A 27831-nucleotide genomic window follows, 5' to 3' on the forward strand; every position below is an offset into this window, starting at 1 on the left:
CTTACCACAATGGCAAAGACCCACTTCCTCATTACCAATGACCTCATTTGATCCTTACCACAACATTGTAAAAGAGGAAAGACATTACTATCACCAGTTTACAGATGAGAAAACTGAATTTCAGGTTGGGCAGGTAATTTGTCCAAAGTTATAATACTTGTCCAAAACTGGTCTGGTTGTTAAGTCTTCTGACTCTGTCCTTTCTACCCTATTCATTTTCCATTTTGGTCAGAGTAGTTATTTGGCCAAACATATGCATAGAAAGGGTTAGCCTGGCATAAATGTGAAGGGCAGATTAAGGAAGGAAGGAAAAATTTATGACGCACCCAATTGGTGCCTTACACTGTGCTAAGAGTTTTACAAATGTTATCAGATTTAATCTTCACAACAATTCTGACAAGTAGGTTCTATGATTATCCCCATTTTACAGTTAAGGAAATCAAGGCAGACAGAGGGAAAGTGACTTGCCCAGAATTTCATCATTTAATAAGTATCTGAGGCCATTATTTGAATTCAGGTCTGATTACAGCCCCAGCTTTCTACCCATTGCACCATGTAGCTAATGGGAAACAAGTGGAGGCAAGACTATTGGTAAAAGGTGATTGTAGTATTACAAGTGGGAGGTAATGAGGATAACTACTAAGTGTAGTAGCAGTGGGGATAGAAAGGGACAAATGTAAGGGATAGAGCTCAGGTTGGATTAAAAATAAATGAATAGAAGAAGTATGAGTCAAAAGTAGCCCCAAGGTTGTAAACATGAAAGATTGAATGGATTAATGGTAATGCCACTGGTAAAGTCAGAAGGAGGCACCACTTTGAAGGAGAAAATAAGGCTGAGTTTTAGATGCAGAAAAGTTGAAGTGTATGGGTGACAGGAATCAAGGTAGAAAAGGTCTGTAGGCTGCTGGAAGTGCAGAGGTGAAACTCAGGAAGATTAAATTTGGGAATCTTTTGAATAGAAATGAGAGCTGAAATATAAGAGTAAATGAAACTGGCAATGGAAAGAAAAAGTAAGGACAGAATTTTGGAGGATATCCAACTTAATGATGAAAAGGCAGTAAAAGAGAGATGGCCAGAGAATTAAGAAGTGAAGCAGAAGAGAGCATATAGAAAGAGAAAATCATTAAGAATTTAAAAAAAAATGCTGCAGAGAAGGATCTTGTGAGGGCAGAGAGAATGCCATTGAATTTGATTATAAGGGGAAGTTTTCTTAGTTGTGGGTGTAGAAGCCATATGGAAAAGAATGGGTAGTGAGGAGATAAACATTATTGGAGATGGATACTAGATGGATACTATTTTCAAGAATCTTGCAGTGGAAGAGAGAAGATATTTGGATAGAAACTGACTAAGATAAAAATGTCAAGGGAAGGCTCTTTTAGGACAGGGAAACCTGACCTCTTCTGTAGTTACAAGCTTAGTCCTATTTGGTCTGGTATCCTCCCTGTTCCAAACCATAAACCATGATCATTTCTGCATCTGTACTTTATGGTTCATAGTTTTCCCTGTTTGAAAACAAATCTTGGTTCTGCTTCCTCTATGACTCCACTCTGATTCCTTAGTTCCCACTGACATCTCTGAATTCCAATTGTATTTATAATAACACACACAATTGGATAATTAATCTCTAAATGTCAGAAGAGCTTATTTTGTCTCTTCCTAGAAGACTGGAAGTTCCTTGAGGGCAGCTCTTGTTTCATAGACAATACCAGGTACATATAAATAGATGTTGAGTCAAAACATTTTTGTTGTTCAGTCTTTTCAATGTTGTCCAGTGCTTTGTCACTCTATTTGATGGTTTTTTGACACATGTGCTGGAGTGGTTTGCCTTTTTTTCCCCTTCAGCTCATTTACAAGTAAGGACACTGAGGCAAACAGGATTAAGTGACTTGCTCACGGTCAGATGCCAGACATTGCTATATAAATATTACTTATGATGATGGTGATGATGATGATGCACTTATTATGTGCCAAGTATTATTCTAAGTAATAGGGATATAAAGGTAAAAATGACATAATATCTACCCTAAAATAGCTTTCATTCTAAAGGAAACAACATATCCTCTTATAAATAAATCCAAAATAATAGAATGGGGGGCCTAGCATATGGGTAAAATAGGAAAAGTTTTCTATAGGAGGTGGACAGAGATTCTAAGAGGCAAAAATGAAGGAGTAAGTTCCAATGGGTACAGCCTGTGCACAGAATCTAGAGATGGAATGTTGTCAGGGACTAGCTACTAGGACAGTTCAGCTGAAATATAAAGTGTATGAGAAGGAATAATATATAATAAGCCTGGAAAGGTAGACTAGAGAAATACTGTGACTTTAATTAAAACCCTGGAGGTCTAATATATATCCAAGTAGACATATACTTATGTGTATATATATATATATACAAATGTATGCTTGTATCTACATGTACATGTAGTACATATACACATTAACTTATAAATAGAATATAAAGGCTATTTTGACATCATACTTTACATATATGATATCTGCTAAATGAAATGATGCAAATACATTTGTCATAATTTAGGGCACAGTGCTGAGAACATTTTGTTGTTATTCAAGTCATTTCAGTTCTGTTTAATCCTTTATGATCCTCAATTGGGATTTTTTCAGCAGAGATACTGAAATGGTCTGCCATTTCCTTCTCCAATTTATTTTGCAGATGAGGAAACTGAGGCAAATAGGATTAAATGACTTGCCCAGGGTCACACAGCTAGTGTTTGAGTCCAGATTTGAACTCCAGAAAATGACTCTTCCTGACTTTAGGCTCAGCATTCTATGCATTTTGCCATTTAGCTGCTGAGAACATACTTTCTTTTAAAAATAAATAAATAAATAAATAAATAAGTAAATCTGCCCCAAGCATTTCTATATGGTTAAATTCATCCTTTTATGTAAAAATAGGAGATTCAAACTTAAGTCAATTCTATTCTTTCTATAGTAGAGAAGTTAGAAGTTAGCAAAAGATAGGCTGGAGTCATCTTTGGTTTAGAGATTAGAAAAGCTGCCTGTGTTTCCTTCCCTCTTGCTTTTCCCCCTCTCCTTCCCCAATTCTTGTCTATTTAGAGGAAGGAGGATGAGGTAGCAGTAGAAGTTTGTGCTATGAATATGAACAGAAATTGTTCTCTCTGGAAGTTCCAACTTCCTCTCAACTCTGATAAAAAAACGGTTTCTCCATGTTTCACTTCAGGTTGAATTCTTTAAAAATGACTTCTTTTCCTTTCTACATCAGAATGCCTCAAATGTGAGTTTTTTGCTTTGTATCATCTTCATCTCATTTTGGGGAAGACCCATTCCTCTGCTAAGAGAGGAAAGCTTTAGACCAGCCTAGTGGCTAAGGGAAAGTTCTATACTGAAAAAAGAGGACAAGTAGATGAATATTTAAACTCTAAAATTTTGTGATATTTGTTGGACCTCACTTGTGTCCTGTATCTGCTCTTTAATTTATAGAGTTGCTGAAGGGTACTGAGAGATTGTCAAGAAACAGGTTTGCACAGCAACAGGGCTAACTCTGTTCACTCTCCTACACTGTCCCTGGACTTTGTGATAACTGGTAGAATTATGGTACCTATAATTATCTATTCAAATAAAATATGCAAAGGTATTATAAGAGAAGATTTAAAAGATCTAAACCATGTTAATTTTTTTTTTAACAATAATCTTGTTGCCACTTTTTAGTACCTTTAATAAAGAATTTATTACCAGTCTGGAATTTTTCTTGAGTTCTACACGACCATTTGTAATAATCTAGTATTAATAGTGGATGATGGCTATTTTACCTAGAAAAATGTATGTGGGTCTTAGAAATTAGAGTTTGCAAGCAAATTATCCACAGTACTTTAACTGGCACTGGCAAGTACCTTAATACATTCCTTATCTAGAGTATTTGCTTTTTCTGCTTAGCATTTCATTTTCAAGAAAGAAAAAAGCAGGAAAGGCTACAGAAAATTATTCTCACTAATATGGAGAGTGATTTTAAAAAAAATTATAAGAGCTTCTATATATGGAACAGGTAATGACATTTGTCCACAATTGTTTCACAATATCAATGGGACTTTTAGCATTTGCAGTTTTAAGCTACTGTAAAAGTGTCTGGGGAGCTCACTGGAAAAATTTATGAAAATTCCAAATTTTCCTTAAAACAGAAAGTTGGCTGATTACAATTTCCCATCAATGGCATTTAGAAAATTCACAAAAACTATTTTAAATGTGGTGATAAATCACCATAATGATAATATTTTTAGAAGGCATACTTTTGCTTGCCTTGCTAATCCTACTAACTTGGTGTATCTGATACTCCCTGGTAGGAATGTAGAAACCTATTCATGTGGTAGAGAAGCAAAAGACGGATAGTTGAGAAGTAATTTGGAGTTACCGTGTTGATAGACAAAAGTGCTTGACATAGTTGTTTCAGTAGCAGAAAATGCATGCCAGAGGAAGTTGCTATCTTTATATCTCAAAGACTAACATTGTTCCCCGGCCGGCTACACAATACACTTGTTATAACAGTTGTTAGAAAGTTATGCTACTCACTAAGCAATCTGGTACATTCACCACCACCACCACAACACACAGCCAGGGCAATCTTTGAACAGTTATTAATCACGGTGTACTTTTTGTAAACTGAGAATTGCTAGTTCATTGACATGGAAACCTATAATTAAAGCTCCAGCCAATTGTTCTTTCTTAAACTTGTTTAATTTCTTGGCCTAAGGCTGTGTCTATACAAAGTCAGCAGTTATTTATTTAATTTAATTAATTCAGGTAAAATGGTTTGAGGAGGGGAGACCTGAATTGCCTGCTCTGGCCCTCTGGCCTGAATTAACCACATGTTAGCCAATTTTTTTTTTTTTTTTTTTTTTCATTTTGTTCTGTGTAGACAGCTCGAGTTTGTTATAATGAGATTAACAAAAGGATAAATCACTATGTGAAGCTGAATTAAAAGGGGAAAAAATGATTGAGACAATCCTGAGGGCTAGGGCAAAGTGTATCTACAGGCTGCTTTCTCAATTGTGACTTCATAGTCCTTTCTTTGAGTTTTCTTTACATCCTGGTACAGTTAGGCTGAAGTAGTCTGAAGTACATTAAATAAGATATATAAAAATTAAAAGTGATGCTTTGGGAGGTCATGGTCATAATTTGTTGCATTGTTAGGAGAATGAAATTTTAAATACTTCTCCTGGCACCAGTAAAAGCAACAGTTAAGACTGAAAGATTAAATTCTTACTGACAGCCCTTTAAATCACAGTCAGCTTGGCATGGGCTTAAATAACCTCCTCTGACAACTATCAAAGTAGGAAAATCAAACCTACAGTGCTAATTGCCCTCCTCCTAATATCAGGCAGCTACTTTACAAAGGAATGCAAATTAATTGGTTTGGGAAAATTAATGATAGATGAAATCAGGCCTCATTAGGCCATACTAGTTTCATCAAAATGTCAGGATAAATGGTAACTGGTCCAATCACCATTTAGCCTTATCTTGGGTTTTTTTTCTCTTTTTTTAGCCAACACAAAATAGAGTATTGTTATGCTAACTGAATAGTCTGCCCAAATAAAACAAGGAATGGGATGGGGGGGGGGGGGGAGAAGTTCTTAATGATTCAATGAGAAAAACTCTGATCTCGCCATTATTTCACAGAGTCCTATTGTGATTAAGTTCAAAATGAAAAGATTTCAGATATTTTGGTACTTACTGAGCTGATAAGGTACTTGAGATTGTCTTGTTTTGCTAATAATTAACTTTCTCTTTTCAAATTCAGTTCATCAGCTCGGTTAGATTTGTGGTTTGCCACAGTATATCTTAACTGAACTTGAAGTGAAACTCAAACATTTTATTTAAAATACTTAGTGTTGACATTCAGATAATTTTTATAAACAACTGGCAAATTTTAACTGGGAGTGGCTATCACTGTGCATTTGAATGCTAATTTGGCAATTAATATAAAACATTTTTGAGTCCTCTTTTAAATGGGCTTTGATCTTTCCAAAAGGCTCATAATATGTGCACAGCGCTTCCAACCAAGTTAAGGGCAACCTGGCTTCACTTAAAAAAAAAAGAGAGACTTAATTTTATACATCAAAAGCTTGAATAATTACATTTTTTCAAATATTCTCGGTAAACTACAGGAAGACATGTAATTGCAGTGTTTATGTGTGTATATATATATATAAATATTCATTTAACATGTATATTTAATATATATTATGTATGATTTATATACATATAAAAAGCACACGAACATAATTTATGCAAGATATTTAATTTGTTTTTTATATAAGTAATTTGTTTTAAATAAACTGTCTTTAAAGAAATCAAATATTGCAATTGATAAACAAGAAAACTAAAACGAACAAAAATCTTTAAATCCTACATACTTAATCTACATTTATATTTACCTACATATTTAAACTACATCTACTCTTTGTAAGCGTTACTTCTGCTGCATGCTTAAGTTGTCACAGTCTTTTACTTGGGTTAGATGGACTTGTCTCTTCTGCTTGCTTGCAACTAAATTTTTCACAGCAAATTGTGCAAACATACTACTGCAAACAATGCTTGCTGCATAAATCAACTATTACATTTCCTCTGACAAGCATAGTTAGAAGGGTGGCGTTGCATTCGACAGACAGCTTCTGGCCCGAGAGGGTTAAAATTATTTGCTCCAAATATACATACACACAGAGGAGAATAATAATAGATCATAATAATAAAAAGCCTGCAACAAAATATAAAATGTTGTACCTGTAACGAGCTGAAATCTCTCCAGTCTCCGCCCTTTCAGTAATTTAGTTTCACACTGGCACTACTTCTGTACCAAATGCTTCTTCCTCCCCCAAAAATGTGTGTCAGCACAAGCCCAGACGAAACTCCAAATCCAGGAAAATAAAATTAACCGTGCAGATCAAAGGCAGACGAGCACGGAGACCAAATGCCTGTAATCTGATCAGTGATCAGATGCCATTACATCAAAGGCAGGCTAAATTGTTTGGGCTTTTTTTCTTTTTAAAGATATGTTAAAAAGAAAATTCTCTTTTCAGCAGGTAGTTACCTCCCCGCCTTCTGGTCCTTAAATGGCTTTGTTAAGTGTTGCTCACTTTGGCTTCTTCCCTGGGTTTCTGGGCCGGGAGAAAGCGGAGGATTCCTCCTGGGTTCCCCCGAGTTGAGTGGCTGGATCTGTAGCTTTTTCAGTTCCCAAGCTGTGTTGTGGATTGTGTGTTGGGAGTTTTTCCTAGTGCCAGCGGGTTGTGCTTTATCCCTTTCATCTAGGCGAACTGCAGATCCCATGACATCATTCAACGCTGTGGGACTGGTAGGAGAGCTATAATTCAGCCTGTGGGGGAATACATCGAGCGAGCGAGAGAGGAACTAGAGTTTGCAAGATTTCTAATCAGGTTAGTCCATTGTAACCAGCACTGGGCTCATTTCAAAGTTCCTGTTATCTGCTTCCTAGGGAGAAGGGAGAGTGAATAGTTAGAGCTTTTATGCGTGATAAGATCCCTGATAAAGTGCCAAATAAGAGCATTTAAAATCTTATCTTTGACAAAAATCACCGTTCCCACAAAGACATTCTATCTGACATTCAGAACAATTTAATAAAGCTGCCAAGTAATTATGAAAAATGTCTCCAAATCGCCAGATGGACTGGGTGAATGGCAACAATAGCAACCAACTGAATGAGAAAGAGATCTCTAAGAATCCAAGCAAATTATCCTCTTCTTGAAAGTCAAAATGGAAGAAACCCATTATAAATTAGCTAATGGCATTCAAAATTAAAACGAGGCGGTCTGAACAAGTAATTAAATCAGCAGACAACAGCCTCTTGGATTCTGTTCTCAGATGTGCCACCAACTCACTAGGTGACCCCTGGCTCCTACTCAAGCTTGTCTTTTCCTTAGTTTCTAATTTTGTAAGTTGGATATAATAACACCTCCGTATGTTCAGTGTTGTTAGGCTTAATTCATTAAGACTTATTAAATATTTTAGGATCTTTACATGATATATAAAAGCAAAGTACTTTCATGTATAATGAAATCCAAAAATATGTTTTCATTGGTCTTTCTGAAGTAATGTACGGCCATGCATGGGTAAAAATAATGTTTTTCACTCAGGTCAGACTCCTCTTGGCTAAGATACTTGAGTGGTTTGCTATTATCTTTTCCAGCTCATTTTACAGATGAGGCAACTCAGACAAATGGAGTTAAGTGACTTATCCAGGGTCACACAGATAGTGCCAAGGCTGCTGTGACACTTAGTTGCCTAAAATTTTTTTCACATGAGCATATTTTATTTTCCCCATACAAAGATAGTTTTCAACATTCTTTTTTTAAATTAGATTTTGTGTTTCAAATTTTTTTTTCTCCTCCCTTCTCAAAACAGCAAGCAATTTGATAGAGGTTATACATGTGCAATACTTTTAAACATATTTCTATATTTCTGTTTTGCAAGAAAAATCAGACCAAAAAAAATAAAAATAAAAACATGAGAAAGAAAAAGCAAGCAAGCAACAACCAAAAAAGTGAAATTATTAAACCACATTCAATCTCTATAGTTCTCTTTTTGGCATTTTCCACTCCAAGTCTATTGGATTTGTCATTGCTGAGATTAGCTGCCTTTTACTTAACAAACTTGTTTAATTAAATGCAATTTACTTATCAATTTAAAGTTTGCAAAGTATTTCACAAATATATCATTTATTCATAGAACTGCTATAAGTGCTCTATAATTATATTTAGTTTTAAAGATAAGGAAACTGAGGTTAAATGTCTAAGGACAGGACAAGTTAAAAAGTCCCTGAGGCAGTATATGAACACAGATTTTTCTGAGGTCTGGCCTATCTATCTTCTGCACCACCTAGCTGACAATTCTAAACTGCACCTAGAACGTCATACTCAGTGACATTTAATAAATAAAAAATTAAACTGAATACCATACTATAGTTCAATTCTACACTGTCAATCTTGAATGAGTATTTAAAATTACATTAAACTTTCCCCTCTTTTGTTTATTTCTTACAATCTATGAACAGAAACTCATGATGGCCTAATTTGACTTCTTTTTATCATAAAATCTGAAGTAAGATAATGTGGCATTGAAGAGAATCTAATTTTTATCTGACCATGTTTTCTTTTGTAACACAGTATGAGGGAACAGCAAATTGTGGTTTCAAGATCATAGGGTCATAAATTGAGAGCTGGCAGGGATCTCAGAGGTCATCTAGTTCAACTCCCTTATTTACCAATGAGGAATTGGAAACCAAGAGAGGTGAGTTCTCTACTATTTTTATAATCATGGGAGGAAGGGAAATTATTTTGGTTTTCAAAAGTAAAAAATAATTAATGATATTTTTGCAAAACTGAAAGGGAAAAGTAGAATTCTATTCTTTCCTCTTTGAGAGCAAGAACTATCTTTTGCCTTTCTTAGTATTTTTGGAGTACTTGGTACATAGTGAGTGCTGAATAAGTATTTATTCAGTTATTCCTTTCTTATAGGCAGGTTTTTTTTTTTTCATAGAATCTAGAAATGAAAAAGATCTAATTAGACCTCTTTTACATATGAAGAAACTGAGGCTGGGACAAGTGAAATAATTTGCCTCATGTCACACTGGTGTTCAGTGTAGAACTAGAATTCAAACTCAGTTCAGGTCTCCAAATATTCTGACTTTTATGCTCCTTATAAGACACCTCTTTTATCGTAGAATACATTGTAAAAGATAAAGCTTTTTTAAAAATAAATCAATGTTTCATTTTTTTTATATACACTTCTTTATAAATCCTGTTGGGAGAGAAAAATCAGAACAAAAGAGAAAAATCATGAAAAAAAAAAAGAAACAGAAGAAAAAGAGGAAAAAAAAGTGAGCATAACATGTGTTGATTTGTGTTCAGTCTCCACAGTTCCCTCTCTAGATGCAAATGGGATTTTCTATCCAAAGTTTATTGGGATTATCTTGGATCACTGAACTGCTGAGAAGAATCAAGTCTTTCACAGTTGATCATCACATAATCTTGCTGTTACTGTGTGCAATGTATTCCTGATTTTGCTTGTTTCACTCCACATCAGTTTATATAAATCTTTCCAAGCTTTTCTAAAATCAGCTTGTTCATAATTTTAATAGAACAATAATATTCCATTACTTTCATATACCATAACTTATTTAGCCATTCCCCAATTAATGGGCATCTACTCATTTTCCAATTTTTTTTTCTACCACAAAAAGAGTTGCTACAAACATTTTTGCACATGTGGTTCTTTTTCCTCTTTTATGAATGCTTCCTTATTAGTCATAACTTTAAATCAAATTCATTTCATTTCTTTTTTAAAAAATTGTTGATATTCTTTGCTTTTACATTAATTTTATTCCCAAATCTATCATTCCTCCTCTCTTTCCTGGAAAACCATCCTATGTAAGAAAAAAAAAATTAAAGAGAGAGGGAAAAAAAAGCAGTTAAAAAAACTAACCATGATTCTCCATCTTTGTAAAAAAAGGAAAAGGGTAGATTTTCTTTTCTTTGAGTTTGATCAATATAATTTTAAAAAGGTGAATTTCCTTTTTTGTTGTAATTTCTATTTCTACTTTTCTAGTAATTGTGTATATGGTCCTGCTTCCTTTATTTTGCAATTCATTCATACAAATCTTCCCATACTTCTCTATGTCCTTCATTGTTTCTTATGGAACAGTTGAACACTACCTTCAGTAGTAGATAGAATTGCAGGTTGAGAACCAGGAGGACCTGAGTACAAGAGATGCCTCTGATACACAATAGCTGCTTGACTCAGAGCAAGTCCCTTTCTTAAACTCTCAATGTTGACTTGTAGCTTGAAGTTGTAGAGTGGAGGCCATCTGCACAGAGTGAGCGAACTCCTCCTTGGGAGTTCTGTATCAATAAAATATGGTATTAAAATTTTAAATTTACATTGTATTAAAAATGACAATAATACTTATGAAATCTCTGAAACTTAAAAAAAAGAAGTTTTACCTTTAATACCCTGTACTCTTGTCAAAGCCACAAATAAAATTGAATAGATGAGCTCAGTATTGCTGAAGTTTCACCAAGAATAGTTAGTATCCTCAGAGCAGGCTTTGGAAAACAGTGATCCAAATGAAACCTAGGCATCTAATGCTCCATCTGCACACTCACTCATACCTACACACATACAATCAAAAGGGAGAAAAAAGTATTTCAAGACTTAGTGAGAAGTCCAATGTTGGCTGTAATCTAAGAATTTATTTTAAAAATAACTTGAAAAATTAGCCAGCTTTTCCTTGTGGACATGATGTGACACATTCACAATCAGTATACTATTGGACTTAGTTTTCATGTATGATAATGGTTTGATGGCTAATCCATCTGTCCTCAGTGGCCTAATGCCCGTGCCGCCAATGAGAAACATTTGCAAGATGATGTTAAATTTAGAGGTATAATTTGTTGGCACAGAAGCAAGTGAAATTAAAAGTCTGCCTTACATATGCAAGGACTGAGTTTATGACTGTGGCCTCATTAGTACTACATTCTAAATGAACTTTTTTTTTTTTTTTTTTTTTTTTTTTTTTTTGCTGCTGGTCTCACTATTCTTTTTTGTTTTGTTTTTAAATTTATTGTTTGATTTGGTATATTGCATTAAAAAAGACTTGGGAGAAAACTTTCTTCAAAGTACCTTTGCTGAGCTAAATTCTGTTGGATAGTATGGTGACAGGAGCAATTTAAATACAGGATGCAAAAAATTCTCCCCTTTTAAAAAGCCCAGTTACAGTCTTAAATTGATTGCTTTTAATTCTGTTGTCATATCAAATTAACTTCTCCTTCTCCCTTCAATAAATTGTACTTTAGTTGCTGTGTCTCTGCTTTCTGTGCTAAATTCTCTTGAGAATCTGCAACACATTTCTGCCACTTCTTTACTTTAACATGTTATAGGCCATGTGAATTATGATGACAATGAGTTATTGCTTCAGGTTGGACAAGTTGTTTTGGTATTAAGTTTCACTGTTCATTAAGCTCACTGTATCAACTTGTGAATAATGTGAGGTCTTATTTTCTCTTTACTAAGGACATTTTATGGATTCCATGAAAAAATACTTGTGTAATAAGAGTACATGTACAGAGTATGGTACACATGTCAGTTGGTGCAATTTCTCCAGGTGGGAGAGGCTAGAGATGATGATGTATAATGAGGTACCTTGGAGAGATGGTAAAGCATGTGTAAGTATTCTATCACTGGCTCTGGTTGGTGAACACTGCAGTGAATGTATAGCTCTTTGATTGGCAGTGGAGACATTCAGAAGGGCCTGAGGCACTCTGGGATTCTTATCTTTGACATTTTGTTTGACTCCTCCATTTTGGTAGATGTTTTTGATTCCTTCCTTCATGGCATTTAATGAAAGATACTGCTAAGGAAGAAGTCTAAGGCCTTTCTAAGGCTATGTGATCTTGTGAATGTAGACTTGAATTCTCATTCAGCTTCAGAATTTGTTCTTTTTCATTTTAAGTGAGAGGAGAATAGGTTATATAGCCACCTCCACTTTAATGTCCCAAGAAGCAAGGGAGTAATTTCACAACCCAGCCTAGTATGAACTGAGACAAGAACTCTGTTGATGCCATATTTAGATGAACTTGGTGGGACCAATACCATATAGAAACTGGTCACTTTCTCCCAAATCCCTAAGAGTTGAGGACATTATGCTCTTGAGGTAAAAGGAAGAAATATTCGTGCTTTTATTATTGCTATATTTCCAAAGTAAATTTTCCTTTATAAAGACTAATTGACATTAATTCGTTAAATGGAGCTGGAGTGTTCCCTATGAACATCTAATAGTCAGGGAAACATAATCAACGGGGACTCAAGGCAATGGTAGTAGAGATACCACAAAATCCTCAGTGTGCTCTAGGATCTTGAAAGGGATTTGTAGCTTGCCTGGCTACATAGGGGAGAGAATAGTCACATTGGAGAGAATCTGCTATACTTGCATTGGTTATTTTTAAACTTGCTACATTGTTCAAACATTTTTTTTAAAAAATGAGTTAAAGGACATTAGTGAAACTATTAACATTTTATTAGGTAAGTAAAACTTGCATGTAAAGTTCATAGGATCAGAGATTTGGAAATGGAAAGATACTTAAAGGTCTTTTAGGAAGATCAAACTCTGAATTTAGAGATAAGGAAATGGAGTAATGAAGAGGTTACATGCCTTGGAAACCATGAGGTCCTAGGACTACACTAATAGCATGAAATTTTACTTAATAAGCAGCTCAGTGAAAAGCAGATTTAGAGAATATATACATGATACGCTTTCCAAATTCCTAAATTTCTAGACAATCTCAATTTTTAATTCTATTTCGTGAACCATGTAACCTTTGATAAATCAAATGGAATAATACTATATGAATCAGAAAATAAGATTCTAACTGCAAAGTTAGAAAGAACCACAAGGTAATTTAGTCTAAATAGATAACAAATCATACATTCTAATCAGAATGTCTACTTAATTGTTTGTTGTGCCAAATTAGTCTCTATAAAATATCTTGGAAAAAATAATATGTATACACATCTCCCTATATTTACATATACATATATATGTATGTATAAGGCTCTAAATATGCATTCATATGTATATTATGCATATACATACACATAATATATGTACTGTAATATACTACACATCTATCTATCTATCTATGTGTGTATACATACATTTATACACATACATGTATTTAACATATATTTACACACACATTATATGTATGTTTGTGAGTTTTGGATGAGCTACTAGTAACTCAAGTTACTTGACCTATTTCAATGATGAGGACCAGCCTGCTCAGAGGCATTTTGGGGGTTATCCCACATTTACCAAGGTAATTATTTTTTTTCTACCCAATATAGGGAATTTTCTTAAGATTCTTAGAGAGTTGGCAATATCTAACCCCTAGCTCTTCTTTTGCAGAAGGGTAGCATGAGCTACTTGTCTCATTTGTTAAGAGGATATTATCAATGTGGATTCGTCCAATTATATTCTTGGCTTTAGCCTCCACCAAAGAAGGAAATAGCCCTCCACCTTTTGTGCTTTGTTTTAGTGGACCCTAATTATATGAATATGATTTAATTGTGATATCACACAATCATGGTTTGACTGGATATAGTTCTTTTCTAACGATTCAAGAAGTAAATAAAAAGAAATCAAAACAAATATGTATTAAAATAAAATAACCACTATACCTATAGCTACCGTGGGGCTAGCCAGCATTTAACTCATTTATAGTATATCCTCACTGCAAAAATTCTTGGACATGATTCATATTTTGAAACCAAACTGCTACTTATCAGACAGTCACCTTGTGAGCTAGGAAGTGCCCTCAATGCTGACAAGAACAAATATACCCAGCTCTCTGATCCATCCCTCTTACATAAGATTTTCTCATTCAAAGTCTCTTGAAAGTCCCTGCGTATAGTCAACTTCAGACACTTAGTAGCTGCTTGACCCTGGGCAAGTCACTTAACCCTATTTGACACATTTTCCTCATTTATAAAATGAATGAGAGGAGGAAATGGTAAATTCCTATAATTATCTTTGCCAAGAAAACCCCAAATGGGGTTACAAAGAATCAGACATGACTGAAATGACTGAACAACAACAATAAAGATAGATTCTTTTACCTCTTCCAGTTCCCACTCTTGGATTCTATGAAAAGTGGAATGGACTGCCTCAAGATGTTGTACGATCCTCTTCCATATAAGTATTCAAGCAAAGGTAGATGAATACTGTATATTATAGAGGTATCTGTTCAGGTACATGTAGTACTAGATTTCTAAAACCTCTTTCTTTCCCATTTTGAAAGTCCCAGTCAGTACTTGTCTTTCTCTGCTTCTGCTTCCCTAAAAAAGGCAGGAAATAGACTCCTGCTAGTTTACACATGCTTTCAGTTCCTTTGTAAGTAGATTATTTGAAATAACCACATTTTGCCATGGAAAAGTTTTTTCGAATGGTTAGATGAATCTCAGGCCAACCCACAAAAAATAACCAAATCTCTCTCCCTCACCCAAAAAACTTTTTCACCCACAATATGCCAGAAGTATATTACTATTTTTCCCAACAGTAGCAGAGACCTTAAACATCACTTTTTACTGACTAGAAGCTATATATGACAATTCTAACCAAAGCAATTTGTGGGATGGAAAATAAGACAAAAGAAGGAATATTCAATTAATCACATTTTTGAAATGGGAACACATGGAAAACCTTCAGGATAAACTAATTCATATATATTGTAAATATTTTGATTTCATGTAAAGTTGAATTACTCCCACTGAGTTGCACATGATATAACACATGTAAAAGAATTTTTTATCCATATCAGTCTATGTTTACCATGATAATTATTGCTTTTTTTTATTCTCCTCTAGTTTGATGATGTTTAGATAAAAAACAGTCCTGAGACTGATTACTACTCTGCTACTATTTTGATTTATACTTAATATTCTCTGGATTGTTGCACAGGTAGATAAAATGATTTTTAAAAATTGAATAAGGCTATAAATTTATTTTCTATAGGCTTATCGAAGTGTCCTTTGGAGAAAGCCGATAGTGGGGATGATATTTGTTTCATCTTGCTTCCAGATGGTTTTGATTTCTTCTGGATGTTCCTATATATTGTGAAAGCTTTTTATTCCAAGCAGTTTGAAGATTATGAGTACTTGAAATGGTAATATCTATTAAAATTTTCTTAAATTTTTATGAAGCAATGTTATCTATAGCCACTTGTGGGTAACAGTTTTTATATGATAGTCCTATGGTTTTCAGTACAGTTTAATTCCCATGGATATTTTAAGGTTTCTCTAAGGGTGGGACTCAAATCAATCAATTGAATACCCCCACCTCATTCAAAGTAAGTGAAATGAAGACATGTCTGTATATATTTATTAATCAAAAACAAGTGTCAGCCAATCAATAACTTTAGATTTAGCATGGAAAAATATTTAGGATAAGTTGATATGATGATAGAAAAAATTTCCAGATTATCTAAAGAAATTTAGTCATTTCCTGTGGATCATATAAAAAATAAATACTAGTTTATAATTATAGTTATTTGAACTTCTGGTGAGGAAGAGTTATTTGAACCAGAGAAGAGAGAGCATTGGAGCAAAATCTCTGAGAAAGTGAGCACCTCAGCTTTGGCCACAGCTTGAGTTTTCACCTTCCCACTCCTTAGCTAGGACAAAACTTTATGAGATGACAAAGGTCCAGAGGATTTAAGACTTCCCATTGACATCCATCTAATTATCATTCTCCAGGTTAGCAGTGACTGGAGATAGTGAAGGCACTGGAGCCAAGAATGAACAATAGGATGTGAGAAGCCAGATTTGTGCCATCACAAGCAAGGAAGCTATATCGTGCCAAAGGGAAACATCTTGAGTACATCATAAAGGGGAGAAGAGGATTTTCAGCAATCAAGAACAGCAAGGAACCCTTTATTCCATGTGTTCTCTTGATTTGAGCCCACTTTTAAGAATCTGTGCTGTGGGAGAGTGGATCACACAGTTGGGGAGAATGCTTTGTATCAGTTGTTTATACTATGCCACCTTAGAAAGTGCCTCTTTCTAAAACTAATTGACTCTACTCAAATAAAATCAATAAATAACCATTGGGAGGAGCAATGAAGTTATGGTACTTGCAGTATTTATGACATTGAAATTACCCAGTCTTGTCTCTCAGTGCTATCTTTAGAGCCTTATGAGTATGGAGTAGCTATTCTCTGGGCATCCAATCAACTTTTGCCATTGGAGAGTTGAGAAAATAAGTCTCCCCATTTACCAAATGATAAATTTCTAATGTACAATTCGAGTTACTCATTTGTTTCTTGTTAGATATTTGGTAGGCGCTAAATTTTTGCCACCCCCCTTGATATGTTGTGTAGTTTCTATGTATTTTCTTTTGCATAATCAGTATTCATCAATATGTTATATAATTTATGATGATAATAAACTGATATTAAATTAAACCCTTTTAATTCTCTAAATAAATTTGCAAGGCCTAGGTATTAGTTCAACACTTTTTTATTGACATGTTTTTAATTGATTTCATGTGGATATTGCTCATTGAGAGCTTATTGATTCCACTAATAATAATAGCTAACATTTTACAGTTTAAAAAGAACTTTCCGGCCATTATATCATTTGATCCTTATAGCAAACCTTGTGAGATAGATGCTATTATAGGTTAAGTAACTTGTCCATTGTCATATACCTAATGAAAATCTGAGGAAAAATTTGAATTTGGGTCTGTCTAGCATGATGGTTAGTGTTCTATTCACCAAACTACCTACTTTTCATTTTAGCATATTAGCCATTTCATAGGCTCCTTCTGCAGATAAACTTATTTCAGTTATATTATGGGACGAACTTATATTTCAGTTATATATGGCACAAACTTATTGTCAATCTTTATTATTGTTGTGTGAAGTGGTACCTGTTTGTTCCAGAAGGATTTTTGTAGATTTTTAGTCTATTTATCATGTTCTCTAAAAACATCTTCCTGGAAACTTGTTTGAGTATTCTTTGTCCCTAGTACTTTAGGTCTTGATGTCTCCTGAATTTAATTTAGTTTATTGAAGAACTTAGTTACTATAGCAAGAGATAGATTAGAATTGAGAAACCTGACATAAGATACCATATTATGAAAATCTTGCAATTTTAAAAAGTGTTTTTTTAGTTGCATAAATTTTTGTTCCTGTTAGATTTTTTCTAACTTTTGGAGACCCCATTTGGGTTTTGATTTTTTTTCTTTCAGAAACACTGTAGTGCTTTGCTATGTCCATCTCCAGCTCATTTTAAAGATGAGGAATTGAGGCAAACAGGTTTAAGTGTCTTGTGCTGGGTCATCTAGCTAGTAACTGTGTGAAGCTGACTTTGAACTTAGATCTTACTGACACCAAGACCAAGGCTCTATTCAATCTAGTTGTCCTAACATAGAATATGAGAACTATATATGTTTCTAAGTATTTTGAACTGAAAACAGATTTCATTTTTAAGTTGTTACTAAAAGTTTAAGCACTACTTTTATGATAAAAAACCATGTAGTGTAGTGGAAGGAGAGCAGGACTTTGAGTCAGGAATACATAAGTCCAAATTGTATCTCTGACATTATTAAATTTATTACCATGGTCAACTCTAACCACTCTGTGTCTCAGTTTTCTCATTTGTGAAATAGGAATAATGATATTGCATTTTAGTGTTTATCTCATGGGGTTGTGATGAAATTCAAATAAAATTATCAGTGAGTACCAAACACACAAAACAAAAATGAGAGTCTACATATATTGAACTGGCATAGGAGATAGATTACGTGGCTTAGAGTTAGAAGAACTTAAGTTCAAATATAGCCTCAGACACATACAAGCTGTGTGACCCTGGGCAAGCCACTTAAACCCAATTGCAAAAAAAAAAAAAAAAAAAAAAAAAAAAAAAAGATAAAACACTCCAATATCTTTGCCAGGAAAACCCCAAAAGTGGGGCCACAAAAAAGTGTAATTGAAAAAGAAAAGTTAAAGACATGACTGAACCAACTGAACAATGAAAGATAAATGAAAACAAAAGGTAATTAGGAAAAAGTAGCAGCTGGAGGGAGAAAAAAAAAAGTCTGTTGTAGAAAATGGTACCTTAATTGACCTTTGAAGGAAACTTGATATTATAAGAAAGAAAGTGAGAAGAAAATGCAATTCCATCACTGCCAGGTCCAGGTGGCATGCAAAAGCATGGACATGGAAGGTGAAGTGTCATGTATGAGCAACATAGGTAGACCCCTGTGAGTGGAGTGTGGATTTGTGAAGGGGATTAATGTATTATTTGGTGGGAAAGGTAGTATAGAATCAGCCTACTAGGAATTTTGATTACCAAACAGAGATATCTGTGGCTGATCACAAAATACTTTGTATCCTTAAGATTTCTACAAACATAGCTATTGCAACATGTATAAGTTTTCATAAATATAAAATTGTAGCAACTATCATGATAGTATCTCAATATAATATAGCATAGTATATCAAATATTAATGTAATCATATAATAATATGACTGCAATAAATTAATAGGTTATAATTATATTTATAAATATAAAATTATTATTACAATTTATACTTATGATTATAAATTGTTGAGTGTATAAATTACATATAAAAATAGAAAATATACAAAATATACAAAATTCTGAAAGTGCAAAATGTGCCTTGATTTTAAGGAACTCATTAATATTTCTAATGATGAATTTGATATTAATGATCAAATAATATTGATGTTTTGCCACTTAATTGTAACAAGATAAAAATAATTTTCATTTGCTATACATTGAACATCCTTTGTTATGACATCTTGAGGGGAATGGAACATTATGTTAATATCATTCCCAATGATTTTTTTCTTCCTTTAGTTATGCACATATATGTGTTTTTCCTGGAAAGAATGGGACAATCTTGTTTGTATTGACCTATTCTTTCTTTAGTCTGGTAGGAAAACAACAGTATTTTGAAAACAGTTCTATTTTTTTCCTGGAGTTTTGTTAGGTTTCTTTCTTGTCTTGAAAAATAAGCATTCCTCCTTTCAATTTGACCCTTCATTCACCTTTGTCTTCTGTGGAAGTTCAAAAGTATGCAACACTATAAATGCTAAACCACTTACTTTGATGTGAGGCTCAAAAATTCTTTCTCTGTGATGATGAAGTATAATGATGATATGCTCTGAAATCTTTATCACTGTTAAATATGAAAAGGAGGGACTCAGTTTTTTATCATAAAAGGAAAAGACTATTCAAGTTAGCTAGAAATTCATGGCTTTCTCAAAATTATTCCTTTATTCCATCCCTGAAAACATTTTCATAAAAAGCAAAATGCAACCTCATTTTTAAAGTAGTTATTGTTGTTGTTTGTTCTTTGTTTTTGAAGTGGACCAATGATATCACAATGAGATGTCTTGATTTGTGAGTGAATTAGGTTTAAACGAGACAAAGTTTTCAGCTTCACTCTCTCTTCCAGAGTCATCAAAGTCCAGGGACAAGACTGGCCATGACCCAGGATGCAGTAGATAACCTTGACATCTTCGCTGTCTGACCAAACTCTAAGTGCTCCAGCATCACCTGCTTCAGCTACTTTTATGGCCAGTGAAATAAACTGTTCTCATCTGCCCATTCTGCCTGGGGAGGGGGAGAGATCTTCACATATTGGGGATAAATGACCCTCATTCACTGACAGGTCTGACGTCTATCAGTTACCTTCAACCTGATATATCCCATTTGCTAAGATGGCTTTACCATTGGTGTGACCACTGCTCATAACACACCTTCTTATAGCCATAGGTGAGAGATGGGTGACAGGTGGACACCAAAGGTAGATGAGCAGCTCTGAAAAGGCCTTGACAGGGCTTCACACTGAGAGTGCTGGTCCTCCCTGAAAGAATAATATATCCATAGATAGTTCCTTAAGTCTAAGGTGGTACATTAATTTTAAAAAAAACTGTAGAATTATATGACTAGAAAGATTGTCATGTTTATTCCCCTTGATTAGGTATCTATTTGAACTGTCAACATCAAGAAGAGTCATCTGAATGATTCCAGAAAAATAAGGAGCTCTTTCATTTTTAGAAAAAAGAAGCTCTATAGTTTTTCTGCATAGTGTATTTCATATTTAACAGTTTTTCCTCCCATGAATTTTTATTTGATCAAGCTAATATTCTAAAAGCATCAACTTATGCCTATTTCCTCCTATTCTGATTTCAGTGGAGATGGAGACTCTCTGATGATCATCCTCTATAGTTTTGTTTATTTATGATGAACATAAAAAGCATTGTATCTTGTAAAGGGCTAGAACTGAGCAGATGTGTTTGACCTGGATGCAAGGTAATCTAGCACTTAGGGCTAATTACCAATTGGACAATTCTCTATTAACATGTTTGGAGGATGACCCTACTCAATTCTATGCTGGCTCGATCTGTGGGTGTGGTAAGAGAAGAGAGGAGAGATCATCCAGTTGAGTAGGAGGAGGAGGATCATTCTTTGGCGGTGGAGAGAGAGGAAGGAGGTATGGAGATTCCTATATCAGCGACCCCAAAAGACCAAGAATAAAGACTTTTGCTTATCCTGATTCTGGCTGATTCTAAGATATCCAGGGTCTCAACATTATCTCAAACTCCAACCCTATGTATTAATTCCTTCTAAAACCCCACTTATAACTGGTCATCTAACTTACACCATCCAAAAGTGGGAAATGATGCACTGCAAATTGTCTGACATTCCATTCTAATCTGCTACCAAATAACTTCCATCCATTGATTCTGCCTGTCATTTATGTGTATGTAAAAGATTAGGGTAACTCACAAATCAAGACCTAGTTCTGGGAGTATGCACAGCAGGGCTTTCCCTAAATGGAATCTAGAGAACCTATTTCTGGAAGAATATGATAATGTTCAATAAAGGGACCTCCCTGAATCAGAGCATGTGTTTACTATATACTTACTGCATGATGAAATAAAGCCATTTCATTGTTTCTTAAGCCAGATTGAGTGTAAATATTAAAATCCAAATAACTGTCTCTTTCCTGGTGGTGATCAAGCCTTGATAGGGAAAAGAGGTAGCTACTTCCTTCACCCATTCTGACATATGTTGAGTCATCTTCGAAAGATCAGAAGGGAACTAGGTGAAGAGACAGCAGTTCTACGGAGCATCATTGAACTAATGATAGTCTTGCTAAGTGAACACTTTGAACTCAACATTCACGTGTGTGTGTGTGTGTGTGTGTGTGTGAATGTAGGTTTAAAAAGCAAACCTCATTATGAAGAGTCATTTAAAGTTTATGAATAAAACAAAAATGAATAAAGGTTGCAATCCACAAGAATAAATATAGTGAAAGACAATTGAAATGGAAGCACCTTCTATTTTGTGGATCCAGAATCAACACTGCTTTGTATCTTTGTTTCAGAGATTGTTCCAGCCAAAATTTTGAGGCTTTATTATATTGTTATATAGCAATGAGGTAAAGAATCAAAGGATAGAAAATGTAATGCCTATAAGAATTGGTACATGCATTTTAAAGGCAGAGATGCCTTGAACAGCTTCAAAGTGCAAAGAAAGTGGTGAGGATTGTTGAGCAACCTAAGGAAGCAGAAAAACTTTCTGGTTTGAAGATAGAATGCTCAACGACTGGATCTCTTACATCTTTCTCTCCAAGGAGGTTTATAATGAAAGCAAGAAGACAACAAAATTCATACCTATGATGAGTGTTGGGGTCCCTTTAAGATTCCTTTCTAATTGCCCAACCCATGACTGATCTTGATTCACAAATCTTGGTCAAAGGCACCCTTTGAATATCCGGGCCCAGCCCCCACCATCAGCTCAGCTTCCCCCTGCCCTCACCTGATCTGAGCTAACTGAAAAGCCCACCGAGAACTTAGGGGTACCGCCCATCATCTTTTGGGCATAAAAGAGGTTAGCCAGAACGCCCTCATTGTAGGAGCCCTCCCAGCCAACACATGGTATCTTTCCAGCAATGTAAGGGTTCCTGCCCGCCAGCGGCCACCTTTGGCCCTGGGGTCTTTCTAACTGAGCTTTACTTCCAAATTTCTACAATAAACCTTTTATTTATCAATCTAGGTTTTCGGGCCTGTAAATTCATTTTACAGGGGACACTGCACCTCATGGGATTATCTTACTATCTATGCACCGAGAAATGGGGTTCCCCCTTTCCTTTCCCTCATTACCTATGGATCTGATCTTCAAAACAGCATCAGATGTTTCTGTCTCCTTAAAAAATATCCCCAAATGTCTAAAGCTCCTAAAAGAAACCCTACTGAATTCCACAACTTTGCTAAAGTCTTAAGATTTGTAGCAGTAAAATTTGACAGAAGTTACAATTACTCTAATAGTAAAATGTGATTCAACTCCCAATTTTTACTTAAAGCATTATATCTAAAACAAACTAGCTATTTGTACACCGAAGAATCCTTAACAGGTGACCAATCTACTTCACAAAGTAGTGAGCTCTCTATTACTAGATGTGTACAAACAGAGCTAGGAATTTTGTGGGAAATATTCCCTTATCCAGAAGGTGATGTGAGTAAATTACTTCAAGATTACTGAATCAGTCCTTGAAAGAAATCTCAGAGGTCCAGTCTAACCCTCAAAAGGAATAATAAAAATAATAAGTAGTGTTTATATAGTGCTCATCTCTACATATACAAATATTACTGAAATTTTAATCTTTAAAGATATAGGCTTTTAGGAACCCCCTGTATCATGTATATGTACCATCCCCTCCAAAGTTCCAACCTTTTCTACCTTCTACTGAAGAAGGCAATGAAGAATAGAATATTTCTCTAGGCAATCCATTTCTCTTTGGGAGAGTTCTAGTTATTAGAAAGTATTTCCTGATATTAAATTGAAATTAAACTATCTGTGCCTTGCAGTCACTATTACTTGTACTGCCTCATGGTGCCAAGATGATCAAATCAAATCTCTCTTTCATATGACTGCCCTTTAAATACTTAAAATTGCTGTCTTTGTTCTATTTAAATCTCTCTATTCTTTAGACTGTCTCCACTTTGTAATAATAAATCAGAGGATTTAGAGTTAAAGTAGAGCTTGGAGGTTATCCAGTTCAACCCCTTTATTTTATAAATGAGGAAATCAGGTTCCAGAGTTTCTTTTATGAATTCTGACCTCCAATAGTATAGTCTCTATTCCTTTTACCATACCATAATTGATCTACAGCTAGCTATCTTGCCTCTTCCATAGATGCCCTCCAATTCAACAATGTCCTTTGTTAACTAAAACACAGTCCCTAGAACTGAACACAACATTCCAGATGTAGCATGACTAGATTCGGGTGCAGCAAGGCCATTCCCTCCCTTATTCTGGACCCTAGGCCTATCAATGCAGATGAAGATTAAATAGGTTGGTTTTTTTTTGGCCTTCCCTGTCATGGATCTTTTTCACATGATATCTAAGGTTCCTTCCATTCCTTCCACTTGAAGATGTATATGTCTCTGTAGATGTTTCTAAAAAAGACTAATGAATGATTATATTGTAGAAAACTATTCTTTGGTTTGTTGCTGAAACAGCTGTTTGTAGATCTTGGATTTGTTTATGACAGTTTTTAGATTCATGTTTTCCCCCATGGCTTTGCTTAAATACTTCTGATTTATTTTGAATTATATAAAGTAAAAAGGACAAACTTTATATTGGGCAGAGGAAAATGTATATGGGGACCTTCTGCTGGTCTGTCTTTCGTAAGTATCTGTGCAAAAGCCAAAAGATAGCTTGAAATTTGGCAAGGTCTATGTTTTGTAGAATTTGAAAGAAGATAGGTTTGATTTATTTTTTGGAGATATTGCTATATGACATATTGCAGATCTGCAGGATGAAGAAATCCCATCTGAATTGGGAAAGTTTCAGATGGAATCATGCTGTGCATTCTCTTAGGGGGACTCCTGTTGGAAGGAGTCTACTTTTTAAAATTGCTCTATGACATCCCAAGTGACTGCTTCCAAGATGGAAAAGCAAAAACAGAGTCATTCAGGTGGTTTTAAAATGAGGAAAAAAATAACTGGGCATTCAAAATGTGCAGCTTAGCCATTACTGTCTATGAAAACTACCTTTATTATTTTCATTGTTGGCATATACAGTTCAGAGAAAATAGATAATAAATAGAGGCTTCTAGCAAAGTTTTTTTTTCCTTTTCTATTTCTTATTTATTTAACCTTATGTTTCATATCTTCACTGCTACCCATGTGTGATGTTTAATATATGAAATATGTTGCTCCTATCTTATCTGAGAATTGCATCTATATGCAAAGTTTTACATGATCAAAGACACTAACAATGGGTTCTTTATTTTGCTTTCTGAGGACAGCTTTGTGTACTGGTGGAAAGACTGCAAAATAAGAGACTGTTTCCAAATGAGAACCCTAAAAAAAGATCTTTTATATTGGCATTAGAGTGGGATATTATACTAATTCCTCTCTAAAGATCTAGCTTACAGAAAGAAATCTGGTGCAGTAATCTGATCAGAGTGGGTATCTAGAATTTTGTCTATGAAGTTGAAGTAGTTGATTTCTAATATCCTTCCCAGCTCTGATCCTAAGTAAAGATAAGTCATTGGTTAGAAGTTGTAATCACCTTAATTTATCTATCTATAAAATGAAAATGGTAGGTATCCCTTGCCTCTTAGTATAAAGTTAAAAAATAAAAAATAATACTTTATTATTGAATTGGTTACTGTTAGCAGTTTATTTACTATTGCTATTAGGGATAGGGATAGAAACTGGATTTAGGTTTTAATTGGCATAATGAACTTCCAGGTGTAGAAATTCTCTTAAAACAATGCAGGCTGGAATTTTCTTTGCAACTTGTAGGCTTATCTCCAATTGGTCACACTGCCTCTCTGTTGCTATTATAATTATTATTCTTGTGATAATAGTAGAAAGAATAATAACTCTAGTGAGGCAGCATGCTAGCTGATAAGTGCTGGCTTCTTAAGGATATCCATATTCAAGTACTGCTTTTAACAGCATTATAATAAAGACTTATAATTTACACCCTTAGTGGACCATATGGCTTTCTAAGAAGACAAACTTCAGAAGACTTGCCCTTCCTTGGGAGAGGAAATTCCCAACATCAGTGGTGTAGAACCCAAATCAAAATGGGGATCATTAATCTGTACATAAGAATTCCTGAGGGCTGCATATTGACTTAATTTTAAAATGATATTATCCATGTTTTATGATATTTTAAAATTTTATTTTAAGTATTTCCCAATTATACTTTAATGTAATGGCTCAGGAACACATGGGAGTATTAAGTAAGGCCTGCATGAGGGCACCTTGTTTGATACCTCTGCCCTATGCCAATGACATCACAGATTTGGACACTCTCCAAAAAGTCTTATTTGCCTATTTCAAGCAAAAGTCAAATAAGTAAGGGAGGTCAAAAGATAGGCAAGCCTTATTCACTAGGTTCGTATTTCCTGAGATCTCCCAGGTAGCCTAATCCTGTGAAGCTGGAATGGGGCTAAAATCACCCAGGAGCTTTTAGCAAAGAGGAAATAACTTTCAAAGCTTTAGGGGAAAAAAGACTCAGAAAAAGAAAATACTCATTTCAGCTGTAAGCTTTAGAGAAACAATGTCTCAAAGTACTATTGAGGCAATTCAATTTTTAAAATATTTCTGGTCCATGAACCAATTGATTTATTTGATATTTACACTTTGTCTTAGATCAGAGGATGGCATAAACTAAATGAAATATTTATGAATAAATCAGAACAAAGTGAACTTAAAAGTAGAAGGAATAGATGCTTCTAAGAATGAGAATTTGTATCTGATTGTTTACATAAATTTATCAAGCTAGATATCATTGAACAATGATTCTCAAACTTTTTGTTTTTAGGCCCATTTTCAAGCTTAAAAAAATTATTGAAAACTCAAAGAGCTTTTGTTTAAGTAGGTAAGTAGGTCATATCTATCAATAATTTCCATATGAAAAATTAAAACTGATAATTAAAATATTTATTTCTTAATTTATTTAAAATTAGTCTAAACACATACATGTTAATAACATATTCATGAAAAATGAACATATTTTCCAAAACAAAGAATAGAATGTAAAAGCATGCTTTTACATATGTTTGCAAATCTCTTTTTAATAGCTTAATAAAGGCTAATGGAATTCTTATATCTGCTGCTGTATTGAGTTTGCTGTGATGTTATTTTGATTGAAGCATACAAAGAAAACTCAGTCTCATACAGATCTGCATTTGGGAAAGGAAAATATTTTAATAGTCAAATAATATGTTAGTATGATTATGAAAATTATTTTGCTCTTCACATGAACTCTGAAAATGTCTTGGGGACCTTCAGGAATTTGCAGACCACGTTTTGAAAACTGCTATCATAATAAAGAGTAGCTGCAAGGTTGGAAAGACAGTAATAAGGCCACCCCAAAAAATTCAAGGAAGAAGAATCCTTCTTTGCCATTGTAATTGGCTCATAATCCCTTCATGTAACTTCAGAGTTGGAAAAGATTTCAGAGACGATTTAATTCATCCAACTGAATGAAAATCTCCACTAAATCATATCTAGCTAGTGGTCTTTACTTGAAAACTTCCCAAGGAAGACTTAACTTGGATAATTCTGTTAGGGAATTTTCCCTTACATTGAACAGAAATCTATTTCTCTTCAACTTTTAACCATTGTTTCCATTTTAACCCTATAGAGATGAACAGAACAAATCTAAACATTTTTCACTTGACAAGTCTTCAAACACTTGAAGATAGCTATTACATTCAACTTAAGTCTTTCTGATGAGTTCCTTCAAATGATTCTTGTGTGACTTATACTCAGTCCCCTTTTCCATCCTGACTGCCCTGTCCTGGAGTCTTTAAAGTTTTTCCAATAACTTTCCTAGATCATGGTTACAAGACTTTAATGTAACACTCTAAATATGCACTAACCAGGGAATTGTCACATGAAATGATCACAGCTAGGTTCTACAGGCCCATGGTGACTCTCAAAATAGTTTAGGAGTGTGTGAACTTTTGGGGTTGTAGTGTCTCACTGTTAACTTACATAGAGCCTATAGAACATTAAATACCCCACTTCTTGAATATGTCTCCAAGATTGTAATGTTCTTTGTTAGTTTTCTGGAGGTCTTGGGAGCAGCTTTCTTTTCAATTAACACCACAAGAATAGCCAGGTGTTAAAGTCCAAACCCTTTATTATCTCCTTCATAATCTAGTTTCCTTGCCTGGGACCCAGCTAGCTTTTTTGAGAGCCTTTCAGACTGGCCTTGATCTCAGTAGG

General features: G+C 34.5%; 1 protein-coding gene across 3 annotated transcripts in view; it reads right to left on the reverse strand.

Moving 5' to 3' along the window:
- TNFRSF19 (TNF receptor superfamily member 19) overlaps window positions 1-7191 on the reverse strand; it is an 88941-nt gene extending 81750 nt beyond the window's left edge. The window contains exon 1 of one of the 3 annotated variants that reach the window (XM_074303658.1): window positions 7061-7191. The gene's annotated coding sequence lies outside the window, so the exon portion shown is untranslated. Of the gene's footprint in view, window positions 1-6753; window positions 6943-7060 lie in introns of those variants that run through there. The other 2 variants (XM_074303656.1, XM_074303659.1) reach the window with 2 other exon arrangements.
- Between the last annotated feature and the right edge of the window lie 20640 nt (window positions 7192-27831).

Source organism: Sminthopsis crassicaudata, chromosome 3 (assembly GCF_048593235.1).
Source record: "Sminthopsis crassicaudata isolate SCR6 chromosome 3, ASM4859323v1, whole genome shotgun sequence".
Classification (NCBI taxonomy): Eukaryota; Metazoa; Chordata; class Mammalia; order Dasyuromorphia; family Dasyuridae; genus Sminthopsis; species Sminthopsis crassicaudata.